A 26,836-nucleotide genomic window follows, 5' to 3' on the forward strand; every position below is an offset into this window, starting at 1 on the left:
GGAAAGGCTTTTAAAACACTAGGGGGAGGGGAAGTTTGAGAGAAGCTGGTGAAGCAGGAGCGGGCGCCTGGGCAAAAGAACAATTAGGGATGGAGCGGGAAATGGGCGGGGAGAACAGGATGGCTCAGACTTCTGCCCTCAATGCATCTTAAGTTTACTGAACGGAGGAGGAGAAATGGAAGATCAACTGGAGAAGAGGTAGAAAGGGGAGGAAAAGTAGTCTTTCCCCGTCACTCTAGATAACTGGAGAACTACGGTAAGAAAATAGATCAAGCTTTTCCTGGAGAGAGAGCAAGGTAATTTTGGCTATCAAACCAAGGGCAATTATATGGGCAAAGTTCCATCCTGGATCTTTACTCTTTAATTTCTCAAATGGTTAAAAAAATTGCGAAATTTTTATTCATTAATGAGAAGACTGAGGATTTGTTTGTTTTTAAATGTATTTGTTCCCTAACATATTTTATGTAGGAATGGTGTTTCTTTCCGGGTTCTTTACCTACATGTATTATTAGCATCTTTGCGATAGGATTTTGTCAAGATTCAGTGTAGTAAAAGCCAACCAAAAGTCTCCCTCTATAAATGCAGCTTATTTCCTTTATTCTGAATCTGTGTGATGTTGTCACTGGTATATACACTGTAATGAAGCTTTAGAATCACACACGATCCTCAAATTCACATAATTTTTGTGGGACTGATGAAAGAATGCTCATCTCCATCCGCCTGCTGACTTCCTTGGCTTCCTTCAAGGCCCAGATAAAATCCCACCTAATGCACCTTCCTGGATCCCTCTTAATTCTAGTGCCTCTGTTCATTATTTTCAATTTATCGTATATATTGTTTAGCTTGATTGTACGTAATTATTTCCCCCAGTAGACCGTGAGTTCCTTGAGAGCAGGGACTTTCACCTGTCACTGAGGATACAAAGTATCCAGCTAGATACTTTGTGTATCTCCCTGGCTCATAGAAGACACTTAATAAATGGCTTTTTGACTGACTAAATGTTTAAAAAATAAACACCTGAAAATGGAAGTGGCTAAAAGCTAATAAATGCCTTGGTTTCTAGGTTTGATTTTATTTTATTGATTATTTGACTTTGTACAAAAATAGAATGTAAGTCTCTTGAAGGCAAGGGCTGTTTTATTTTATATGTGTAGCCTCAGGAACTTGCACAGCAATAGATACAATAGATGCTTAATAAACATTTGTAGAATTGAAATGGAATGAGAGATTTTCGGAAATACAAATATCATAGACTATTGTACAGTCCTATTAAAAAGTGATATGGAATTAGACTTGGTTCTGAGTACTTCTTCCCTGCAACTAGAGATATGAAGTCACATGGGAAAGATGAGAGAAAAAAGGCACCCAATCATTCCAGCTGTAAATTTAAAAGGGGATAGGAAAAGCCAACCTTTTGTCATTTGAAACTACTTCCAACACTACTTAAGAAAAATCCTCATTAGTCTAAGGACATATGGCATCAATTATTACCTTTTCTCCCTGAAAATCTACCTAAACAGCAGCTGTAATTCCTAAGGGAAAAATCAAAAGAATAATATTGCTAGTGTGTGCTAATGAAACAGCTGTTTGTAGCCCAGTGAAATTGGGACATCCAATATACAAGAATCTCCATGTAAGTTCTCACATGAGAAAGGAGTATGGAAAAGCAGCTGGATAGGGAGGACGTGGGCCAGAAGTGAAAAGTCCAGGGTTCAGCTTTGCCACATTGATTAACTATGCTTAGTTTACTCATTCTTTATATTCACTTTACTCAATAATTACTTCTAGGGTCCATAATTTCATAATATTTCCACCAATGTGGATTTCATCACCTTTACCATACTTTTTAATAAGAATAACAATTTTTGTATTCATTTTTCAGAAATTGCCTTACATTATTCTCAGATATATATGGCAGCAATTCGAAGGTACACAACACCAGGAAAAAATGGAACTATACTAACAGGTAAGGGAGTTCAGCTGTAGTTCTCAATATATGATCTTTCTTTGATCTCCTATTTACCCATTGTGAAATGATTGTTCTTGCCAATGCTCATAGAAACTTATGAGCAAAGTCTCTTCTGGAGAGACCATAAATATTACCATTGCGTTATTTTATCTTACCATCACAAACTTGTTTAATATGTCAATACTTTGTGATGTCATTGATAGGAGTACACCCTCCTCAACCAGAACCCTTCTTTGACTTGGATCAGCTGGTTATTGAAACCAACTGTGGCTGAAAAATTCATCACACTTTGGCCAAGTCATTAATGAACCTCTCCCTAGGCTGAGTCTCAGAGGGAAGGCATGCAGTCTATATCAGGTTGTCGTGTACACTATTATAAAGTCTTGCCAAATGGCCTGGTTGACTTAGCATTCAATGGGTATTCACCAAATGTTTGTGGAAGGCTTTGAATTTTCTTCTGACTGACCCATGTTCTAGTTTCACCTACATCTCAAGTACTCGGTTTCTTCATTGCATGGAGCTAAGCCCCTAGGACCATGTTCAATGTAGTACGAGGCAGGAAGATTTTCTCTTTTGTAATGTATCCCTTACCATTTCTGATCCCTGCACTGTGCACATATTTGATGATGACACTACTGATGGTAATCACAATCTCTGTATGATGTGTTCCAGCCTTACTTCAAAAGATGTAATGAGAATTAGAATCATATTGGAAATACCCTCCTGTAGTTTCATGGAGAAAAAATGTTTTGCTATTTAGAATCTTGTGTCATTCTGGTTTAGGTTCTCAGTAAATTTTAAATAACAATGCATTTTTATTGTCCTAATATTTTGCCGTCTCTATCTCTGAAATAAGCTAACGTTTCTTCTGAAACATTGTAGACAGATGATATGTTTGTGACTAAGAGAAGAGCAGCATGCTATGGTCCATGGAGTCGAGAAGAGTCAGACACAGCTGAACAACAACAACAAATTCTTAGGAGACATAAGCAATGTTTTTGTATGAATCAAAATTAGAGATGTGGTAGAGCTCTCTAAATGTCTTCATGCTATTAACATACTAAGTTGAATATGAAATATCAGCACCCTTCTGAAAAATAAAGTTTTCTAGAATAATCCTGAAATTTGAAACACATTTACATAAGTAGGCATTACCCAAGCATTCAATAGACACCATCTCCTACCCATATCATTTCTTTCCCCTCCCCCCTCCACTTCCCCTCCCTCTTTCATTGGACAGACAGTGCTGAGCTTGGGATTGAGATGTAGAGGTAAGAGCACAATAATCTTAGCATGTTTATGTTTTTGTTGTATGCATGAAGAAATCTATTTATATTTTACAAATAATTATATTCACAGAATTTGAGATATGGAAAAAAACCATAGCAGTCAGCTGATTCAACTTCCCACAAATGTAGGAAACACCCCTGAAAAGTGGTCTTCATCCTCTGCTTAAATGTTTCTAGTTATGGGGAAACTTAAAAGGAAATTCTGAGACAGGTAGGTAGAGTGCTGATCCTGGAGTCAGGAAGACTCCAAATCCAACCTCAAATACTAGCTATGTGACCTGGGCAAGTCACTTAACCTCTGTTGGCCTCAGTTTCCTCCAACTGTAAAATGAGGATAATAACACCTACTTCAAAGAGTTGTGAGGATCAAATGAGATATTTGTAAATGGCTTAACACAGTAGGTGCTATATAAATGCTTGTTCCTTCCCCATTCCATTTGGGGACATCATCAAATTGTTAGTAAGTTCTTCCTATTGAGTCAAAACCAGCTTCACTGTGATTTCACAGAATTTCAGAGTTGGAAGTGGCGGAGTATTGGATCCATTTCTTATAGGCTCAGGAGAGCCATTTATGAAATTTTCGGTGTGAATATTTATGCTTCAGGAAGCAGCAAATGCTATAAATCAGGTGTTCTGTTGAACTTAAGAAATCAATGGAGATAATATAATACATATTAAATTTAAAAATATAACCTGCATGCTTTTTTTGGAGAGCTGATTGTTAAACATTTGTCAGTATACTCTGGTTGGAAGGGACCATAGACATCATCTAGTCCAGGCAACACGTGAAAATGAATCTGATCTCCACTGTCATCAATACGTATGCAAATAGTCTGTGGCTGAAGACCACAAAGGAAAGGAACTTACTAGCTCTAAAGGAAGATTATTCTACTTCTGGACAACTTTTACTATTAGGAACCCAAGCCAAAATCTGTCTTCATAACTATAATTCCTGGTTATGCCCTCTGGTATGAAGAATAAATCCTTTCAAAAGATCATAGACCTAGGACTAGAAGAGTCCATCTGGTCCAATCCCTCATTTTGTAGATGAAGAAACTGAGTTCAGGGAATGTTGGTTACTTATCCAAGTTTACATATTTAGCTTCAAAAGTAGGATTTGAAACCAGATTCTCTGATTCCAAAGCCACATTGCACTTTGAGTTGTATTCTCATCCCTCTTCTATATGGCAGCCACTGAAATCACTCCATTACCAACAGTTTTTTGATACCTACAATTGTTCAGTGAGTCAAATCCACAGGATTAGCTTTTATCATTTCTCATAGTAGGATGCTATTGCAAACTTTTTCAGCATAACTGGCTCTTAAGCAACATGCTGACTCTTTGTTATTATTAATAATTATTGACAATTCATTTCTAGATTCAAGGGCAGTAGAGAAGGAACTCACACTTAGGAGAACTTAACCTAACTAAAATTACTAATAGCAAAATAAAAGATACAATGAGAATAATTATCCTTCCTGTGATCCTGAGTCCTATTTCACACAAGGCCCAATCAAGAGCTTACTTCTGCTAGGACAGCAGGTCTTAAATGGCTTCCTCCCCTCCCCACAGCCCACCTCCAAACAATTCCTTTATACTTAAGAGTAAATAAGCTACTCAGATACATTTAACAAATGCATCAATGAACTTTCAACTAGAAACCAAATAAAAATGCATAACCCCACTTAGTACAATTCCCCTGGTGTTCAGTGGTCACTTATGAATTCCCAAGTCACTCTGGCCATTTCTGAAAACCTGTCATCCCTGTAGGAAGGGGCCAGTCTGACCAGCCTACAATCCCTATCATTTCAATAATTTAACTGTGTTGTTCGTGGCTCAAAAAAAAAAAAAGGTCCGGCTATCCCAAGAAAGCAAAATTGCTGAATCATGCTGAGTCATTTACTGAGAATGGGGGAGGTGTGCTAATTAGAAATCACTGAAATAGTGCCAGCCTATGCTTCTATTATAAAAGGGAAAGGAGAGGGAGAGAGAAAAATTAGACCTACAGAATTTTAGTAGCTGTAGGAGAGACACTGTGGAAGAGGGAGCTGTTACAGAGGAACCTTGCTCCAGGAGGATGATTACTATAGAAAAAAAGACTAAGCAGAGATTGGACAATGAGGAAAAACCTTGAAGAGAAGGTAGAATTACTTACCTTTTATTTGCCTTCTCTTTAATCTACCCAGAAGACTTAGTCTTTGAGCTGTGAAGGGTAAAGGAGAAAAAATTGCTAAGAGAGAGATGGAACCAAAGATGGGGAGGAGATGTTGCCCTCAATTAGAGAATTATTAATAATTATTAACAATATTAATTATTACATTATATGTTTACTATTGTTATGTTAGTTAATAATATTAATTATTATTAATGCCCTATTAGAGAATTGCAGACTCCTAACTGTCAGGTGTCAGAAACTAGTCCAATCTCTACATGAACAGGAATCCTTTTCACAGAATATGTTGTTCTGTGTAGTTGTTGTTCATGTCCTTCCCTGCATCTTGGGGTGGGGGGAGTTTGGAAGGGAGTTGTATCCTTTCCCCGGTAAGGCTGAGTGGATAACATACTGGCCCAGGATTCAACAAGACCTGGGTTGGAATCTTGCTTCCTTATCGTGTTAGTATTGTCATTTATATTTGACAAGATAAGGTAGAAGAGACACTGAGAGGTTAAATGATTTGTCCCGGTGGGAAGGGCAAGCCTGACTCAGGCTGGCACTCTGTTAATTTAGATTCCTTGTTGGGATGGACTGAGGTACTCCTAGGTTATTCAGTAGTTAACAAAAGGAGATTTACTTAGCCACAGCATATAAAGGCTATTCAACAGGGATGCTCAAGTAGTGCTTCACTAGAGTGAATATATCCCCACTCTGCTCAGCGAGTCAGTATGGTGACATACTCAGACTTGGGACATCCATCAAGTCTAAAGGGCCTGGACTCCATGACAGTGGGCCATTTTGTGCAGTTAGGTGACCAGGAAGCCCCATCAATATGTCCAGAGGCTACCAGAAAGTTGTCTATGGTTACTTCAAATGGAATTTCTCTTTCTTTCTCTTGCTGCTGAACTTTGTTGACAATATATAGAAACGCTGCTGATTTACATGGATTTATTTTATATCCTGCGGCTGTGTGAAGCTTTCCAATGGCGAACTTTTTAAGTCCATCAACTGGTATATCTTAAGCCTTAGTACCCCCCAGGCCAATCCAGTCCTGGAGACAGCTTTATCCTTTCTGTCCTTTTTAGGGGACAACTAGCTTACAGGTAACATGGGAAGAAACCCTGGTAAATATTTGTCCCATCATACCAAATTGTCTTATCTAGTGGCATAGTGGGTAGGATGCTAGATTTTAAAACAGAAAGACATGAGTTCAAATTCTGCCTCCAACACTTAATGGCTGTATTACCCTAGGGAAATCCTTTAACCTCTAGGAGCCTCACTTTTCTCATCTATAAAATAGGAATACTAATAGTATTTACCTCCCTGGATCAAATGAGATGATAGGTGTAAAGTGTTTTATAGACCTTAGAGCACTATGTAAATTTAAAATGGTGATAATATTATGATTAATGGGGCATATGGGCTGTCCATTAGACATCCCTTACTTTTTATATGTGACAATCTTACTTCTTTTTTTCAGTCATATACCTCCCTGGTGGTATCCTTTACACTGGTCTTAAATAATTCTTTATTGGTAATGAGTTGGCAATTCATTAGCTGTTTGTGGTGATTAAAAAAGGTTCAAGAGACAATTTCTGGGTAATTTAATCATGTTATTAATAAGGCCAGCACGTTTATTAATAAAAGGATTTGACAATCTCTCTTAGACCAATGACCCCTCATGGCTATAGAGTGACACTTTATATGCCCTTCCCCAAGTAGGTGTTCCTGAAGGGATGCAATCAACTGTGATTGGTTAATAATTGATGAGAAAATGAATATTACAATGAAAGGCTGAGCTAGATTACAGTGAGGGTCTTGGAGTATGTGACTTGGAGCACCCAAGCCGTGATCAAAGAGACATCAATTTCATATAACCTGTCTGACAAAAGGGAGAATCGGTACTTCCCCAGACCTGTCTGAGCAAACACAATGAGCAAGAATGCACCCATTAGCCCAAACTTAGAATTTCTTTTACTGTCTGATTAGATCTTGGCCTGGGTAAATCTGCTTAATATTTTCCACACTGGTTGATTCTGGATGAGGAAGCAGAAGAAAAGGAAAGCCTTACTCCTAATATAATAATTAGTTATTAATAAATAAGCATTTCTCACATGCTCATGCCACTATGCAATTCTCCATTGACCTACTTCTTTTTTCTAAATTGTGACAGTCCATGGTTTTTACCCAAATAGCATTACCAGAAGAATAATTATATTTAAAAAATGGGTCTTTATTTCTACTATATCACACTGTTTCATCTCACTCAGTTTTTCCTGTGTTGATATTTTAGTTAAAATCTTTTGGGGTCATATCTTATCAAATCTATGTAATCTTTGGGGGCTTAACACAATCAGTGCATATCTCAGGGACCTTATCTGCAGAGGTTCTTCTTCAATTTGGACTCAGCATTGGATACCCTCCATGATAGTGGCAAACATATTTGGCAAGCACATGGCTCTCCATTTTATACTTTGCTTGGTAGCAATAATCAGAAGATCATTAGGCAAAGTTCTGTTGCAACATCTTTCAGGGAATCTTGAGTAATTTTCGTATATATATATATATATATATATATATATATATATATATATATATATATATATATATATATATATACATGGAGGACCTCTTGTTGGATAAGGTTAAGATGACATGTTCTATCATACAAATTTTTTTAAATAGCCAAAAACAATTAGTACAGTGGGATTTTTTAATTCTCAATGCCTTTCAGTTTACTTGTGTGACTCTAAGGATGCTATCTGTTACGGAACATCATTTATGGAAAGGCTTTCTGTTCTCTTCATCCATAATTTCCTTGACATATTTATTTGTTGCTCTAATAAAGATTTTTTTAGAAATAGGGAAGAAGACATGTTGGATATTTTAAAAACATTTTTTGGGTTTCCTTTTCTCAAATCTGTCTCAACATTGTATTACCTCCAGTATAGACCTTCTCTGTGTATACTTGGTTTAGTTCAACTCTTTGCTCTTCCCACCTTTATTTGTTTTGATGCTATTTTTATTTATTCAGGCAATACATTGGAAACTGTAATGTTATTCCCAAAAGTGGTGCTTCTTCTACCTTTGATGGAGAAAAGAGTTTGTTATGGGAATCTTCATAGATCTTTTTCTATTTTGAATCTATTTTGAACCTACTTCTATTCTTTCCTTGTTGTTGTTTAGTTACATCCAACTCTTTTTTATCCCTTTTGAGATTTTATTGGCAAAGATACTGGAGTAGTTTGCCATTTTCTTCTCCAGCTCATCTTACACAGGCAAATGGGATCAAGTGACTTGCTCAGGATTACACAGCTAGTAAGTGTCTGAGGCCTAATTTGAACTCGGGAAATGGAATCTTCCTGACTATAGGCCTGGCACTCTATCCACTGTGCCATCTAACTATCCTCAGAACAATGTGGATTAACTGGGTCTCCCCCCAAGCTCTCTAGAAATTTTGTTTTTCCCTCTCTGCTGCATCTTACTGTTTTATTAGATTGTACTGCTGAAATCTTCTACCATCTAACTCCATAAGATTTTACAAATAAAAATTAGGTTTAGCATAGCAATGAGTGTATGTTATTAATGGGTAGGGAATCAGAAACATCTCAGATGTTGTCAACTTTGATTACATTGATACCATTCTAAATTATAACAAACTATTTTTTTTGTTTAACTCTCGAACAACCTTTATTGAGCAATACTGAACCTACAAGAGAGCAACTGGGTATTTTGCATCTGAAATACTCCCATTTCCAATGGAACTCTTGCCTTAGGGCCCCTTGTCCTGACTGGTTATTGCCTCAGTTATCCACTACATCTAGAATTGGTTCCAGCTATCCTTCACTCACCAGCTTGCTGCTCTTCATCTCCTATGCCACTTTGCATCTACCTCTTCTCCACTCCCACTTGTTATAGTGAAGTCCTTGTTTAAAGGGAGAGGATTTGGGGGTAATACTTTGAGAGAGTTGTTTATCTTCTAAAGAAAAATGTTGGTGGTCAAGATTTTGTAACTATAATCAAATCAATTCTGTTACTGTTTCTGGAAAGGAAATGTCAGTCTATTTTCCTATGGCTCTATCCATCATCCCTGCAACTTTCCAAACCAAAATATCTCTAATGGTTGCCACTCATATATGCATTGTCTCTACCTGTTATAATGTAAACTTACTAAGAGCAGGGTCTGTCTTGACTTTTGATTTTTATTTCTGACACAACATATGTGCCATGCAGCACATACAGTAAAAACTTATGTGATAGTAGATTTAGAGCTGTAATGGAACTTAGAGGTCATGGAATTCAATTCCCCCCCCCACACACACCTTAACATGGTTTTCCCTTTTTTTAAAAAAAAATCATTATGAAGCTCTGGTAATATTTATATTTTTTGAAATAATGCTGAAGTTTGGCAAACTTATTACGACAAGGGGCCCTAAGGCAAGAGTTCCATTGGAAATGGGAGTATTTCAGATGCAAAATACCCATATATCAGGACCCTAGCTAAAATTTGAAGTTGCAGTGGTTTGCTTTTCCTGACAATCAATTTTCTACACAAGTAGAAAAGATTTGGTACACATCTCCAACGTTTTCTTTCATGTTTATGATAGCATTGTAGATTTGCCTGCCTGTTCATCCTGGCTTTTCAAGCTTATATGGAAGAAGGATTATACTTGCTTTTGATTGGTCCCCAAAAGCAAGACCTGGGACCAATGAGTGGGAATTGTAGGAAAGAAGCGGGGAGGGGGGGGGACTCACAATTCGAGCTATCTAGAAACAGCTAGTGACACAGTGGCTAGAGTTCTGGGCCTGGAGTCAGGAAGACTCCTCTTCCTGATTTCAAATCTGGCCTCAGACACTTACTAGCTCTGTGACCATGGGCAAGTCATTTAACCTTTTTGCTTCAGTTCTCTCATTTATAAAATGAGCTAGAGAAGGAAATGGCAAACCACTCCAGCATCTTTGCCAAGAAAACCTCAAAAGGGGTCCCGAAAGAGTCAGACACAACTGAAAATGACTAAACAACAACAAAGAATCAGAATGGGCTGATATAGTAGATAGTAAGTTCCTTGTCAATGGCCAACTTCAAATGAAAGCTGAAGGAACATTTATTGAACCTTTTGTAAAAGCAATCCATACTCCAAGCAGAAGTTAGACTTAGACCTCCAATGTCATTATCAGCTATTAGGAATACAAATAAGAAGGAAGAAGGCAACAAGACTTGATCAAAAGAGATATTTTATTCATATTTAAAAACTCACATGCCTTATAAATAAAAGATCCTTTTTAAAAAAAATTCTATATCATTTTCAAAGATCTGCTTCTTTCTCCCTCTTCTCTCTGTCCTTTGAGAAAGCAAGAAAAATTAGAAAAACTTTATTAAAAAGATCCCTTTAAAGTATCATTTCCCATAATAGCCTCACTGAGGAATCAATCAGCAATCATTAAGCACTTAATATGCACTATACAATCAATGTGCTGAGCCCTACGAATGCAAAATCCTTGCTCTCAATGAGTTTATATTCTAATCCACATGTAAATAATTAGATACATTTAGCGCATATGAAGTGGATGGAAGTTGATCTTAGAGGGTTAGAGTCAGTGTACCTATAAAACCCTTAGCATAGCTGAATCAACACATAAGTGTGAAGGAAGCTAGAAGGCAGAACATTGACAGCAGTGCAAAGTGACAGTTGGAAACCTGATGGTGAAGCAGGGGAAGGGGAGGGTTGTAAAGAATGCAGATTTCACAAAGTCTGGCATTCAGTCTATTTGTCTAAGGGACCAATGGGACTATGGACCACACAATATCTCCTGGAGGCATTACTCGAGTCACCAGTAAATGTGCAGTATGTTTTGTTTAAGAAGGCAATGTAATAGACTAAACTTTTAAAAACTGATTTTTATATGCTTTATTCTTAATATTTCACTGGCATACTTCATATTAAATCTCTATATGCCAATAGAATTTTGAATAAAAGCCACCAGCCAACCTTGACCAAGAGCATTTTTTTTTGAGGCAAATTCTCTCAAAGTAATAACGAAGACTCTTTCTCCAAATGAAGACTGGACTATATGATGGTCTTCCCCTTTCAGAAATGTTTCAGAAAATCATGTTTTAGAGCAATAATATCTTATATGCTCCTCATTTAAACATGTGAATATATATGTAAAGATGGGCACATGTGTATCTGTGCATATATATTATACCCTGAGGGTCAAAGGAGACCTTTTATATATTAGATGCATGAGCTTTAACATATAAGTTGTTCTACTTAAGTGAATTTAACAATGATGCCAAATTAAAAATATTACTATCCATTCAACAATATACATAATATGATTTTTGTCTTTTTTAGAAGGAAGTGTATAAATATTCTTCTTTCCCAGGGATTTAAAAAATTATACATACACATATTAGGGAAATGCAGGACAAAGTATTTGAAGACTTAGTCCAACTCAATATTGAGTGTGTGTGTGTGTGTATATGTGGGTGTGTAGATACATATCTACACACCCACATATACACACACACAAAATCAGTGTGCTACCACTGGAAGACATACAAAAATAATATAACCTTGTTTCCTACTTCGTAGGCATTTACAATCTAGTCATTATAAATGGCATTGGTAGAATAAAATAGTAATCCTATTTCAAATGTTCTGTTTTGATGTGTCTATCATTAAATCAGTAAATGATGACCTTTAGAAATTAGCTTTTTCCAGAAAAATATCCTTAGGGTGAAAGTTAGGAAGAGAATGAAAAGGGCATACACTGATCTTTAGCAGTTACTTTTGGTTGCAGCAAAAAATTAAAAACAAAGAGGGTGCCCATAAATTGGGGAACACTGAACTAATGTTGCATATTAATATGACATTGTACTGTACCAAATGTGACTAATTCAAAGAAACTAAGAAAGACGTGGGTGAATTGATGCAATAAAATGAGCAGTCAGTAGAACAATTTACACAATAACCACAGCACCGTACTGGGAAAGACTTTGAATCAGACTACAGAATTCTAATCAATAAAATAACCAATTATGACTTCAGAAATTGATGAAACATTTAATCTACCTCTGGGCAAAAAGATAATGGATTAGAAGTACAAAAAAAAAGTAATCATTTTCAGATATGGTCATTGTCTCTTGTCCCATTATTTATTTTGAATAAACTGCTTTCAAGGGAAAGGCTTCTATGGAGGAAGGGGAGTAGTTGATGTATAGTAACAAGAAAAAAAAAGCAGTAAATTGCATCAGTGAAACATTTTAAAAGTATACAAGAAAAAAGTTCAGAAAAGTATACAAATGGGATCATTTGTTACTACCATGTTAAAATCAACATATTTTAAAAATGAACTGCAACAAAAGCTCTATTTCATATACAATGCTTTTTTTCTTTGTATACTAAAATGTTCAAGTTAAGTTCATAATAAGGGAAAACTCTTTTTAAAGACTTTGCAGATCTGTGTTTTCATCTCGGCTGTGCTGCTAATCTACAGTAGCTATGTGACATGGGACAAATTCTTAGCTTTCTCATATGTAAATAAGATGATCTATGAGGTTTCTTCAAGCTGTAAAATTTTATAATTTTTAATTATTTCTAGCCTCTCAAAGATAATTCTTTAAAAATTAATCTCATGTCAATAGATAAAGATACTATCTTTTCACATGCCTTTAGTGGATTTGAGGAGCTGGAAGGTTGTATGCTATTTTTCATGAACTCTGCATATATCTGGAGTCTAATGGAAAGTAGATTATCACTGAACTAGTCCAAGAGCACTGAACATATTATTGAAACTTACTTTCTCAATTTTCGTATCTGTAAAAAGGAAATGTTATCTATCCTATGCATTCCACAAGAATAATATGAGAATAAATCTACAATTGTTAAACAATATGTAAGCACAATCAAACCTTACTTGATGATTATTTAAATTCATATATTGAGAATACATATAATTATTCAGTTCCATCTACTGCTGTAAGATATTTTGGTCAATATTTCCTCTCTACCTAAAACAAGATATAGCGATATGCTTAGGAAGAGTGGGAAGAACTCATTAATAGAGTAATATGATAGCACTCTAATCTACAATCCTTTCAGGACCCTACTGATCTGTGGGCTATGTAAGTATAGTAACAGATCCCCTTCAGAATCTCAGTGGTGCGCAATTATCCGTAGAGGAGAGTGGGATTTACCCTGGGGCTATTCTGTGTGTCTGGAGCTCGGCTAAATAGATTGTTTCTAAAGTAAAATAAAAACAGCAAAGCAAAAGAGTTTAAATTATAAAGTTCTCCTGGGATCTTTAGCTTTACCTTTTCAAGGATCATAGGAAAGAAAGATCAGGAAAATTCATTCTTGGTTGATTGGCTAAGAAGAGAGGCTGATTTATCATTTTCTCTTTTTCTATTTCCTGAATGTCAAGAAGGTGTGTGTGTGTGTGTGTGTGTGTGTGTGTGTCTGTAGAGACAGCACTACTGTGATGTAAAAGATGAAAATAGAAAATAGAATCATAGATCTTAAAGCTGGAAGGGACCTTGGAGGTCATTGTGTTCCATCCTCTCATTTACAGATGAAGAAAGAAATTGAGACTGAAAAAGGTTAGGTGAAAGGTTAAGCTCCCAGGTCATAAGTGTCCAAGGCAGGGTTTAATCTTGGATCTTCCCAACCCCAAGTCCAGCACTCTACCATCTAGCTTCTTCTTTATCATATAGATAAGGACACTGAGGCCCAGAAAAATTTGCTGAGTTGTCCATGACCATGATTGCACTGTTTCTAACTTCTAAGGTCAGGCTAACACCACGTTCAGTACTCTCCTCAATGCAGCATGCTGGCACTTCATTTATAGGAATTCTTATGTGTGACTTTCTATTCATTCTTAAACTTTGAAATCTTCTTTAATGATTCTATAAATTTCAAGGAAGAGCAATATTTTAATAAACTTTTAATGAAGATCAGTGTTTGCCATTTTCTCATTTTGTTTTCTTTTTCAATTAAAAAGCATTTATTTTCTCTTTCCCACCCACCCCCAATTTAAAAGGAAAACAAAAAATATTCTTTTAACAAATACATGTATAATCAAGCCAAGCAAATCCCCACATTGTTCATGACTGAAAAAGCATATTATCTCCTGCATCTTGACTGTATCATCTCTGTGTGAGTAAATGGATAACATAGACTTTCCTCAGTTCTCTGGAATCATTAGGAATCATTGATAAGAGATCTCAAGTCTTTCAGTTTTTTGTCTTTACAATATTATATAGATTGTTCTCCTGGTTCTGTTTACTTCATTCTATGTCAGTTCACATAAGTTTTCCCAGATTTCTCTAAACCAAGATCTACTGTCATTACTTGTAGGACAGTAATATTCAATTACATTCATCTACCATAATTTGTTCAGCCATTCCTTAATTGATAGACACCACCATTTCTTAATGACAGTATTTTAGAGAAAATGTTAAGCTTCTTTAGTTAAACACTGAGTGAATTCTTAGTAAGGAGAGGATGGGGATTTATAATTCTGGAATGCTTGTTCTTCTTACATTAAAAAGGAGATGATGGTGATGAAGGCTACTTTATTCTAAGACTTTTTTTTTCTTGAGCAGTCAACTTTATTAAATCTTTTATACTCATGTTACCATAAATGATGTAAAAGTGACCAAAATAGTGTCTGTATTCTTAAAATGTTTTCCATGGCAAGCCTTGGAATAAGGGATTAATTGAAACCCATCCCATCAAAGAAATTTAATTCTAGTAAATATAGTCTCTTTGGTACTGACTGAAACTTGGCTGTTATTGTGAAAAGATGCTAATGTTCCCAAATTTGTAATAGCATAGTGATCACAGAATGTTAGAGTTAGAAGAGATTTTTTTTTAGAAGTCTTTGCAGAAAATCATAGAAACACCAAATCTCTGATTTGGAAGGGAGCACATTAGTCATTTAGGCTCACCTATACCTGAACATCCTCTTAGCAATATCCTGGAGAAGTGGTCATTCAATCCGTGATTAAGAGAGAAGCCACTACCATCAGGGAAGCCCTTTCCACTATGAAATAGCTCCGATGGTTGAGTAGTTTTTCCTCTAAGCCTAACCCTGCATATTCTCAATTTCCACCCATTACTCCTGGTTCTGCCCTTTAGAATAAAGAAGAACAAATCCAATGCTCTTTTCCATGTGACTTCTTTTAAGTACTTGAAGACAACAGGAATATCGCATCCTCCTCCTCCACGTACCCTACCCCCTGCCCCAAGAATTATCTTCTCCCGGATAAACATCCCATTTCCTTCACATGGTCCTAATATAGTATTATGTGTAGTATATGTAGTGGGTATATATAGTATGTGTGTGTGTGTGTGTGTGTGTGTGTGTGTGTGTGTTATGTCTTCTAGGTGCTTTGAAGCTTATCAGTGTCCTTCCTAAAACTTATAAGCATCAATAATGTCTTCTGACTTAAATTCCAATATACTTCAGTGGCTTACTTCTGTACCTCAGTGGCATCATGCTGAAAGAGTATCCACCAAGACAATTTGGGGGTGGAGGCACAATGCTGAGAATGAACTAGATGAGACCTACAAGAAGAACATGAGGACTAATCAAGTGACTTGTCCAAGGTCATACAGCTAGCAAATGAGAACCAGAAGATGAAACCAAATCCTCTGATCCCAAACCCTTTCCATTGAACCACTCTTCCTCTAAGGGTACATTCTCCTATTTTGGCTTTACATGCTTAAAATTATGAACTGAGATTCTCTGTCAAATCCTTTATTATTGTTATTAATAATTATTATGGCTAGCATTTATAAAGCACATTAAGATTCGCAGAGCTCTTTACAAATATCTCATTTGATCCTTACAACTGCCTTAGGAGGCAAATGTTATTCTCCTTATTTTACAGGTGAGAAAATAGAGTGATGCCCAGGGTATCACAGCTAGGGTCTGAGGTCAGATTTGTACTTGGCTCTTTCTGACTTCACTCTGTCTACTGCACTACCAATTTTAAGAATAAAAGAAAAAAATATACCAGCTGTACTCACCTAGAAACCACTGGGGAAGAACTATGAGAAAATGAGTTTAGAAAATAAATTTGTTCAATGATAAGGTGGTGAGATGTCCCAGTTTAGATGAGGATACCAACATATGTGTCCATGTGCATGCACATGTGTATATACACACTACATAAAGAGTTCATGTTAAAATAAAAAAACTTTTATGGGGGAGGGGATAATCAGAAGCAAACACTTCTGAGGAGGGACAGGGTCAAAAAAGAGAATAGAATAAATGGGGGGTGGGATAGGATGAAGGGAAATATACTTAGTTTTTCACAACATGACTATTATGGAAATGTTTTGCATGACTACACATGTATAACCTGTATCGAGTTTCTTGCCTTCCCAATGAGGGTGGGTGGGGAGAGAGGAAGGGAGAAAATTTGTAACCCAAAGTTTTAAAAACACATATTAAAAAATTGTTTTCACATGCAACTGGGAAATAAGAAATACAGGAAATGGGGTATTGACATATATCCTGCCCTACAGGAAAATAGAAGGGGTACAGAATAAGAGAAAGGGGGAAGATTTAGAAGTGAGAGCCAATTAGGGGAAGGGGTATACAGAATGCATGCCATCTTGGGGTAGGGGGGAGGAATGAGATGGGGAGAAAATTTAGAACTCAAAATCTTGGGGAAGTGAATGTTGAAAAACAAAAATAAATAAATTTTTAAAAATAAAGCAAAAAAAAATTTTAAAAAAACTTTTATAGTTTGGTGGCTTGATTGAAGATGTTTTTAGGAGAAGTATTAATGGATTTCAGAGTCTTGTGCTCTTCTCAGGTTTTGGCTTTTACTCCTAAATCTTTCCTGGGAGAAAATGTCTTTGGACAATGATTGTCATAACCATTTCCCACTGTGGAAATAAGCCAGGATGGAGAGCACCTTGGATTTTGGCATTGTTTATCTCTTACTTTGAATACCATAAGCTTATTGAGGCCATGAATTACTCAATTTTTCTTTTTCTGTTCTCACCATTTAACACAGTGCTTGGCACATAGTAAGTCAAAACCTTGTTAAATTAACCTGAGCAGGTAGTTTTTTTTTCAAGAGTGCAAGTACTTATATACCTGGTTTTGAAGATTATTCTGGAACTCTTTAGGTCATATTTGCCTGTTTTACTCTTTAATTTTACTTAAAATTTTTTTTTTTGTTGTGAACTTGACAAAAATCAACAACACTTTAATAAACCAAGAAGAACAGAAAAGATCTATTTAATTGATGTACTTGTTATAATTTTTTATGTTAACATGACAACAAACTTTCTTTTCTCTGTTCTCTTCTAAACTTCTGTCAGGCATATTTTTTAAACATTTCATCAATATTTCTCTTTCTTTTCCTTCTTCCTTATTTTTTTGATCATTTTTACAATTTTTACTTCTTCCTCCCTTAAAACCAATCAGTATAGTGAAGCAAAATAAATCAGTGAATTGGAGGTGATTGTAAATATGTCTCTCTACCTCCAGGAAATCACTATAAACCAATGCTTCATCATCAGTCTTTAGAAATTTTGATTGGTCCTTATATTTATCAGAATCCGTAAGTCTTTCCCAGTATTTGCCTTTTCATTATTGTGGTCATTGTGGAAATTATTCTCTGGGTTCTGTTCACTCTGCATCAGTTCATACAACCTACCATATATTCCATGTTTATCAGGACATTCAGCACGTAAAAATGGACATTGTATAAATAATGAATTATAGTAATGATATCCAGGCTATTTGGAAAGATAAGCCAGTCTGAGCCTATATCAGATTGTGCACCGTCTTGGGAAGGGAGGTGAGAAGCAAGGGCGAGAAAAATTTAAAACTCAAAAGCTTATGGAAGTGATTGCTGGTAAATTAAAATAAATGTTTAAAAAAGATAAGCCAGTCCTTGAAACCAGGATGAACTGGAGATCCTAAACAAGTATATGAATAGCCGTCAAATAGCTATCAGGGCTATGAAATAAACCAACAAGAGATAGCAAAGGATATTTACTCCTTTCAAAAACCATAGCTAGAGTTTAGTAAAATATAGATGATAAAATGGTGGTAACTTGGTGGTAACTTCATAATTATGTATGTCCCAAGGACAAGGGGTTATTTAGAATCAAAGAATTCTAGGGTTTCAGTAGTTATCGAGGCCAATTGTCTTATTTTATAGATAAGGAAGTTACAGGCTTAGGTAACTATCCAGCCAAGCTTGGAGCCCAATCTTTTGTCTTCTAACCAAGTGCCTTTTTCCCCTTACCAAAATGCCTCCATTTTTCCCTTTTCTTGATAAAGCGAAAACCCTAGACTAAATGAAGAATCTGAACAAACTTTCCTTTCCATGAGTTAAGGCTCAAGAGAAGAGGAAAAAAAAACATTTATTAAGAGGCTCATTCTCTACATATTATATTATTCATATCAGTATACAGGTCGTATCCCTCCACCCACCCACCCCATAACTTCTTTGAAGTCAGAGATATGTTGCTTTTATCTTTGTGCATAACACAGTGACCAGCACAAAATTGCCACTCAGATATTTTTTCAACTGAATTACCTAGTAACCCAAACTTTCCAGTATACTTATTCCCTCTCATTAATTGCTAACCATGTCTCCACTTGTGCCTCTTTGCTTATATAAAACCCTAAGCCCTGTTAAATCCAGCTAGCTAACCTGTCCAGAGTCCAAATTCATTAGGGGTGGAAGGCAACAAGGGAAGAGACTAGGAAAGGACAATGACATAAGGTATGTTTGCATTTCCAGGCATGAAATGGGAAAATAAAATAAAAAGTAGAACTATGGAGAAGAGGACCATTTCTATTTATCATTGAGCTTCCTTTTCTGACATTTTGGAGGTTCTTTTTTAAAAAAATATTTTTAACATTTTTTTTTTTAGATTTTGAGTTCAGAATACATTTTGGAGATGCTCTATGCTTACCTTATTTTTTACATCTGGTAATAGTTTCTGAAAATAGGATGGTCCACTTCATTTTAGTATAGATTACTGTATATAAAAGACATTTGAGTATGACATACTATACAAGCACAAGTTATTAGGCTTTAAGGCTATTAACTTTAATCCATAATCTGTCTGCAATCTGTCTACCTGTTTCCTATCCTTTCAGAATTCTGTCCCCATGATTCTTCAATAATTTATCCAGTTTAGGATTTCCCTTGGATGTTGACTATCTACCTTAGTCAGATATTTCACTCTTTCATTTCCAAAGGTTCTTTGTAACTGGTAACTTATTTTTTATAATTTCTTTTTCTTCCCCTTTTCTCAGAGGATTCTAAATAATTTTGAACTGTTTGTTCTACTCCTTTCCATATATTAAAATTATAGCATTGTCATGATAAAGATACTTACATTTACACAAATGAAAACATTTTAGTTGGTCCTAAACCAAAATTCAATTCTTTCAAATGTGGTTATATTATTATATTATGCTATGTTATATTACTATATTATATTATATGAATTATATTATATTTGGTTATATCTTCCATAACATTCATTGTACAATTCTAAAAGATGACAAATCTATACAATGCTAGTTATCTTTACACAAAGCTGAAGGTTTTTTTCTTTTCTGTCTCAAAAGGGAAGAGAACTTTTTCATTTAAGAATTTAGTCTATCTTTTGTAACTATAGCTATTTTATAAAATTGCTAACTAATACTCAGAAACTGCCAACTGCTGCATTGCATTTATGGTGTTTTCAATGTTAATGGTAATAATGATGACTATTCTTTATTAATTAGAGGTCCTACTCAAATATAGACACACCCTAAATTCTATAAAAATGTATTAAGTGAAGCAACAATACCAGGCACAGTGAGTACCCTAGAAACAATATTATGAATATGTGATAGTCTCCTGAGAGGCCCAAATTCAAACCAGAAGAGCTTAGAAGAGTATAGAGACCAAAGACTTTATAATGGTGAGACTGACTCACTAATTTCTATGATTCTCACTTTCCCTAACCAATAAACCAGGATTTTTTTTAGCCTAGCAGAGATATCCATCTATGTCTGCACTGAGCTTAGGGCTAGGAGTTCAAAGAGATTTGGTAGAAAATAGACTGAGTGCACCCCACTCCTTGTTGGTTATGGGTAAGGAAGACTGGTCTAGTGTTTCAGGTTTAAAATTATTATGATAAGACAATTTAACAGTTAAAATGAGGTTTACTTATCAAGAGCATAGAAAAGATATTCAATAAGCACATAGCATTTTGCTTGGGTAGGTGAGCCCTGTTCCCATCTCTATATCAGGCCACTGAATACTTAAAGATGAGGCAAACGAGGTCCAGACAGGGTGAATCTATTTGCTCAAGGTTATAAGAGCAGTAACCATCAAAACCAAAATTCTAGTCCTAGTGATCTTACTTTAAACCTAGATTCTTTCCACCTAATCATGAGGGGATACAAGGGAAAGAGTGTAATGGGGAAAAAACATCTATCCCCATGGTCCTACCTGTGATAATTTCTGACCATCTGAATTCACCTTCCTTAACCAATCAAAAAGCAGAGGGATTCTGCTTGGGATGGGGGTGTGTGGAAATGCAGTGGGACATAGAAATTGTTGTTGTTATTGTTTATTCATTTTTCAGTTATGTCTGACTCTTCATGATCCCATTTGGAGTTTCCTTGGCAGAGATACTAGAGTGGTTTGCCTTTTCCTTCTCCAGCTCATTTTACAGATGAGGAAACTGAGGCAAACAAGGTAAAGTCACTTGCCCACAGTCACATACCTACTAAGTGTCTGAGGCCAGATTTGAACTCAGGAAAATGAGTCTTACTGACTCCAAGCCCAGCATTCTATCCACTATACCACCTAGCTACACCAGACATAGAAATAGCCACCCTATATAAATGGTGCTATACTGGAGTTTAATTTGATTTAAAGTGGAGTTTGGTTATATACTACTTATAACATTCTTATAAAACTATATTGATTGAGACCATATTTTCTGAAGCATGTTGGTGAGGAGCTCTATTCTTTTTTTAATTTTTTTGGGTTACATTTTAATTTCCAAACTGTCTCCCTCCTTCCCTCTCCACCCTGCACTGGAGAAGGCCACCATTTGACACAGATGTGTGTGTGTGTGTGTGTGTGTGTGTGTGTGTGTGTCTGTCTGTCTGTCTGTCTGTGTGTGTGTGTGTCTGCATGCATCTTCCTTCATAGGTCCTTTGTACTTGATTTGACTATTTATAATACTCAGAATAACATAATTGTTCACAGTTGTTCTTCAAATAGCAAGTTGTGCATAATAGATTTGCAGTTTCGTGTACAATTTTTTTTTATTATACTATGTTATGGAAATGCTTGTTTTATTCCACAAATTAAAAATAAAAGAAAAAAGAAGCAATGAGTAGAACCAACAGAATGCTGCATACAGTAACACAATTTATCAATTGGGGAATGACTCGTATTCTTATACATTTGACATGGTCCTTTATATATTTTAGATATGAGACCTTTTTCTGATAAATTGTCTATAAAATTTTTTCCAATTTTTTTGCTTTCCTTCTAATTTTTGCTGTATTTGTTTCATTTGTACAATACCTTTTTAACTTAGTGAAATCAAAATTTATACCTAACTGTTCTGTCTCTTGTTTATTTATAAATTTTTCAGTTATCCATAAGTCTGATAATTAATATGTCCTACGTTCTTCTAATTTTCTTCTAAAATCTCTCTTTATATCTAGGTCATGTAACCATTCTGACTTTGTCTTAGTAAATGTTGTGAGATATTGGTCCATGCCCAGTTTCTGCCATACTGCTTTCTAGTTCTCCCAACAATTTTTACCAAAAAATTTTGAGGGCATCTCCTCAATTTCCAATTCTTTGCTACTCCCAAAAATGCTATAAATATTTTAGAACATATAGATTTTTTCCTTTTTCCCTGAAAAAATATGGGACACTAAGACACTGTTGGTAGAACTGTGAATTGATCCAACATTTTTGGAAAGCAGTAGGGAATTGTGCCCAAAGAGTTATAAAACTGTGTATACCCTTTGACCCACAATACCACTATTAGGTCTCTTTCCCAAGGTAATCAGGGGAGCTCTATTCTTAAGAAAGCCCAACTATCTGAGTTCTAGTAGTTCTATATCTAGAGCTTCTGAACATAATGAAGACCCTAACTACTTAACATTTCTCTAAGAGGGGTTAGAGAGAGAGAGAGAGAGAGAGAGAGAGAGAGAGAGAGAGAGAGAGAGAGAGAGAGAGAGAGAGAGAGAGAGAAAGCATTTGCATTATCTTTCTCAATGGCTGTGGTTTTTCATGGATTTTAATATGTAAATTCATTCTTATTTCTTGGCTCTTAGGCTGTGAGTAATGACCTAGGTAGGACCTGACCCCATAGACCAAATACTACAGAGTGGGTCCAGGCAGGATGGGCTGAAGGTAAGGGAGCCTGAAGTCCAGAAGACTCATCTTCATGAGTTCAAATCTGGACTTAGATACTAGCTGTGTGACCCTCAGCAAGTCACTTAACCCTCTTTGCCTCCGTTTCCTCATCTGTAAAATGTGCTGGAGAAGGAAATGGCAAACCACTCCAGTATCTCTGCCAAGAAATCACCAAATTGGGTCAAGAAGAGTCAGACATGACTGAAACAACTGAACATATGGATAGATAGGCAATAAGAGACCCTGAGGGTTTTGGAACCTGGGAACAGAGACTGACTGATAGAAAATGTACATTGACATTGTGTTTAAACTGACTTCTGGAAAAGTCAGCTCCAGATGTCAAGGCTTTTCTCTCTAACAAAGTAAGCATGGTGCTAGTGGCTCCTGTTATCCTAACTATCACCTTGAAGGAGGAGGGGGAGAGAAGAAAGCAAAATATATAACTGGGTTATTATCTATCTAGTATTTTTAAAAGCATGGCTTTATATATGGAATAAAACATAAATATGTTTGTTATAAATTCTCCCCATATCTTTAGAAAAACATCAGTCTGCTACATAACCTTTATTTGACTGTGAATATGGCAAAAATTGTTGTCTTACACTTTTAGTACTGGGAAGATTCGAGGATCAGACATTTCTGATGCCCCATAAGGCATGTTAAATGACACTGATGCTAATAAAAACTGACTGCAATGTCAAAACTCTAATAAGGGCCCAATAGATACAAAGTTTAAAATTATTTGACTTTGGCTAATTAAAATAAACCAACTTTTTCCTTCCCCAACTTTACATGAATAAAAAACTTCTACAACCTATGACCAGTGAAAGCATTTTTTTAGAATGTGCTTAGGGGTCAGCTAGGTGATGCAGCGGATAAGGCACTGGCCCTGGAATCGAGAGGACCTGAGTTCAAATCTGGCCTCAGACACATAACACTTACTAGCTGTGTGAACCTGGGCAAGTCACTTAACCCCATTGCCTAGCCAAAACAAAAACAAAAACAAAAAACAAAATAAAATGTGCTTAGAAATATAAGAAATGAGAAAAACAGAAAAGTATGCAAGTAACAATGTCCAACAAAAGACAGAAAGGAGCTACAGTGTGAAGTTAGAAGTTTCCACAGTTATGCTTTAGGATTTACTTAGGTTGATGGCCCTATTAAAAATGAAGAAGGTATTACTTGGGAAGGCTAATACATTATGCCATTTAATACTTCAACTTATAATAAACTAGCAAATTACACCAAGCAGATCCCAAGGGAAGAGGACTCACAACAGATACATTTTCCAGAGGGAAGAGGAATGAGAAAAGGTCCACTTATGGGGTGCTACTTACTAGTCCAGGTTTTGAAGAATACCATGTTGACATTACCTGGACTAGTAGTATCTACAAAAGAACAATGAGAATATTTAGCCTCAAGATACAGCAAGTGTTGGGGTAGGGAAGGAGGTGATAGCTATCTTTAACTATTGAAAGGCTGACCCAAAAAATGATTACTCTTTCTGCTTGGTGTCAGAGGACAAAACCAGGAACAAATAAATCAACAAGCATTTATTAAGCATCCACTATGTCCCCCAGCATGGTGGTAGGTATTAAGGTTACAAATACAAAAGTGAGTCAGTTCTTGACCTCAAGCCACTTCCATTCTACTAAAGTGATATAACACATTCACAGAAAATAAAATAGTGGTGTTTCATTAGAACTGAGTAAAATAAACTGAGGCCAGAATTCTGAGCTTTATCAGTTTATTAGCAGAACATGAACCTGTTAGTAAAGTGGGCCAAATGGTCACTTCAGTTAAGCCAATGATCCAGAGCAGGTGGTACAACTCCTTTTTATAAGCATAGAACAAAGAACACAGCTGGGTAGGTGAAGAAAATAATATAATTGGTTACAGAGCTGGCTGCATCCTGGGGATGAGGACAACATGACTGTTTGAAAATTGGGAATGAGGGGCTAGCAACAACTTCTTCCTTCCCTCCCATGATTAAGAAATATTCATTATTTGTGTCCATCTGCAAGGTTAGAGATAGTGGACCAGACTTTTTTGGATAACAAACCAGATATCCTTAAAGAATAGCTTGGTGGTGTAAAGGTACTGGACCAGACTTCCTGGTGTCCACCTGTATCCCTCAAGATAGCAGATTTCCTTGAGGCAAGAATAGAACAGTGATTAGCAGGAGAATGGGACTTTTAAACTTAGCCCATAGGCAAAAAAAGCAAAGAAATGTGACTTGAGCAATTATATAAAATGAGACAGTAACACAGAATAGAATTAATTTGCAGGATAGGTTCAATTATAAAATAATACAGAATAAATTTAATTTCTTCAGTGGAAAATTGGGAAAGGTCTCTTGAAGGAGGTGGCACTAGATTTGAGCCTTCAAAGGAGTTAGGGTGGAGTTAAAATAACTCTTGTTATAAAAAAAAAACTCGGCACTAGATTTGAGCCTTCAAAGGAGTTAGGGTGGAGTTAAAATAACTCTTGTTATAAAAAAAAAACTCAAGTAAGGTGGAGGTGAGGAGGGAAAGTGTTACAGACACAGGGGATGGCCTGGAATGTATTATAGAAGCAACAACATAACTATCTCACCAACTCTATTTCCCACATCTAGAACATAGGGTTTGTGAGATGGGTGAGTAATATATAATCCTAGAAAGAAAAGCTGGAGCCAAATTATTAAGGGCTTTCAATGAGTAACAGAAGAATTTTTATTTTATCCCAATGACAAAGAGTAATATGGTCAGACTTGGCACTTAAGGGATAATACTTAGGCAGCTTCCTGGCCATTTCCCCATCATTCAGCCTTTGTTCTAGCCTCCACCTCAATTCAGGAACTCAAGCCCCAACCCCAGGATTTTGGATTTCTGATTAATGAGCATTTATCTACTCTTGCTCCCCTATCTGTCCTTGCTTCCACACCTTCTAACTTTAACTCTAAGAACAGTAATCATATAAATGCTGACATCTCTGAAAGGACATGTCAATAAATGCCCTGAGATTCCAATCACGATGAACTCTGACTTTCCTGTCCATCCATCACTCTGCTGTACCTGTGTGGTTGGTTTTCCCTTAGTAAAGTATAAGATCCTTGAGTGCAGAGGCTGTGCTGCTTGTACTCCCATTGTTTAGTACAGTACTTGATTGCAATAAGTACTTCCAATCCAATAAACATTTAATAAGTGCCTTCTACGTACAAGTTACTGTTCTAAATGCTGGGGATAGTAATTAAAAGAAAGACAGTCCCTGTCCTCTAGGAGTTTACAATCTAATTTGAGAAGACAGCATGGAAAAAGAGGCAGGAAAGCTTGGTGTGGGAGAAACAGGACCCCAGCAGGTATCATGTTCTCTGGAGTTGAAACCAGGTAGAGCAGCAGATGCAACATGGAAGAGCTGAGAGTCCAGCTATAAAGGAAATATGGACTTCATATAAGTCTGCCCCTCTGTAAAGGAAAGCATTGGGAAGAGTTTGATATTCCACATTCCAGTCAAGGGGAGAGGAGGCTTAGGAAGGTTATGTTAATCAAGACTTTAGTTAACAGTATGGTGAGGAGATTAGAAATGATGAGCTTATTCTGGGAAGGATGTCTTGTTCCATGGACTTCAAACCAGGCAGAGCAGCAGAGGCAAAGGGGAGGAGCAGATACTTTTCCATCATAGCTTATAGAGGAATGAGACTGGATTTAGGACAATAATTGGGAAGCTATTGCCATAATCTGAGAGACATGAGGATGTCCTGGAACAGGATGGTTGTGGAAGGAGAAGGGGAAAGATGCAAGAGATGTTTTAGTGACATCAACAAGACTTCACAACTGATTAGATACGGAGGTTTAAGAGTAAAAAGTAAAGGAGGAACTCCTGGGTTGTGAAACGAGATGACTAGAAGGATGGTGGTACCATAGCCAAAAAATAGGAAATTTAGGAGGAAGGGTTGAGTTCAAGGGGAAAAGTAATGGGTTCTGCTTTGGATATGTTGAGTTTGAGATAACTA

General features: G+C 36.3%; 1 long non-coding RNA gene across 2 annotated transcripts; it reads left to right on the forward strand.

Moving 5' to 3' along the window:
* Positions 1-59: 59 nt before the first annotated feature.
* LOC144457012 (uncharacterized) lies at positions 60-21,712 on the forward strand. Of its 2 annotated transcripts, none has more exons than XR_013486283.1 (3): positions 60-256; positions 1,883-1,966; positions 21,041-21,712. It is a non-coding gene; the product is annotated as an uncharacterized LOC144457012 (long non-coding RNA). The 2 variants fall into 2 exon arrangements; XR_013486284.1 differs by lacking the exon at positions 21,041-21,712 and adding an exon at positions 2,852-3,206.
* The last annotated feature ends 5,124 nt before the right edge of the window (positions 21,713-26,836 follow it).

The sequence above is a fragment of the Phascolarctos cinereus genome, unplaced genomic scaffold (genome assembly GCF_003287225.1).
Source record: "Phascolarctos cinereus isolate Bilbo 61053 unplaced genomic scaffold, phaCin_HiC Scaffold_4;HRSCAF=312, whole genome shotgun sequence".
NCBI classification, from domain to species: domain Eukaryota; kingdom Metazoa; phylum Chordata; class Mammalia; order Diprotodontia; family Phascolarctidae; genus Phascolarctos; species Phascolarctos cinereus.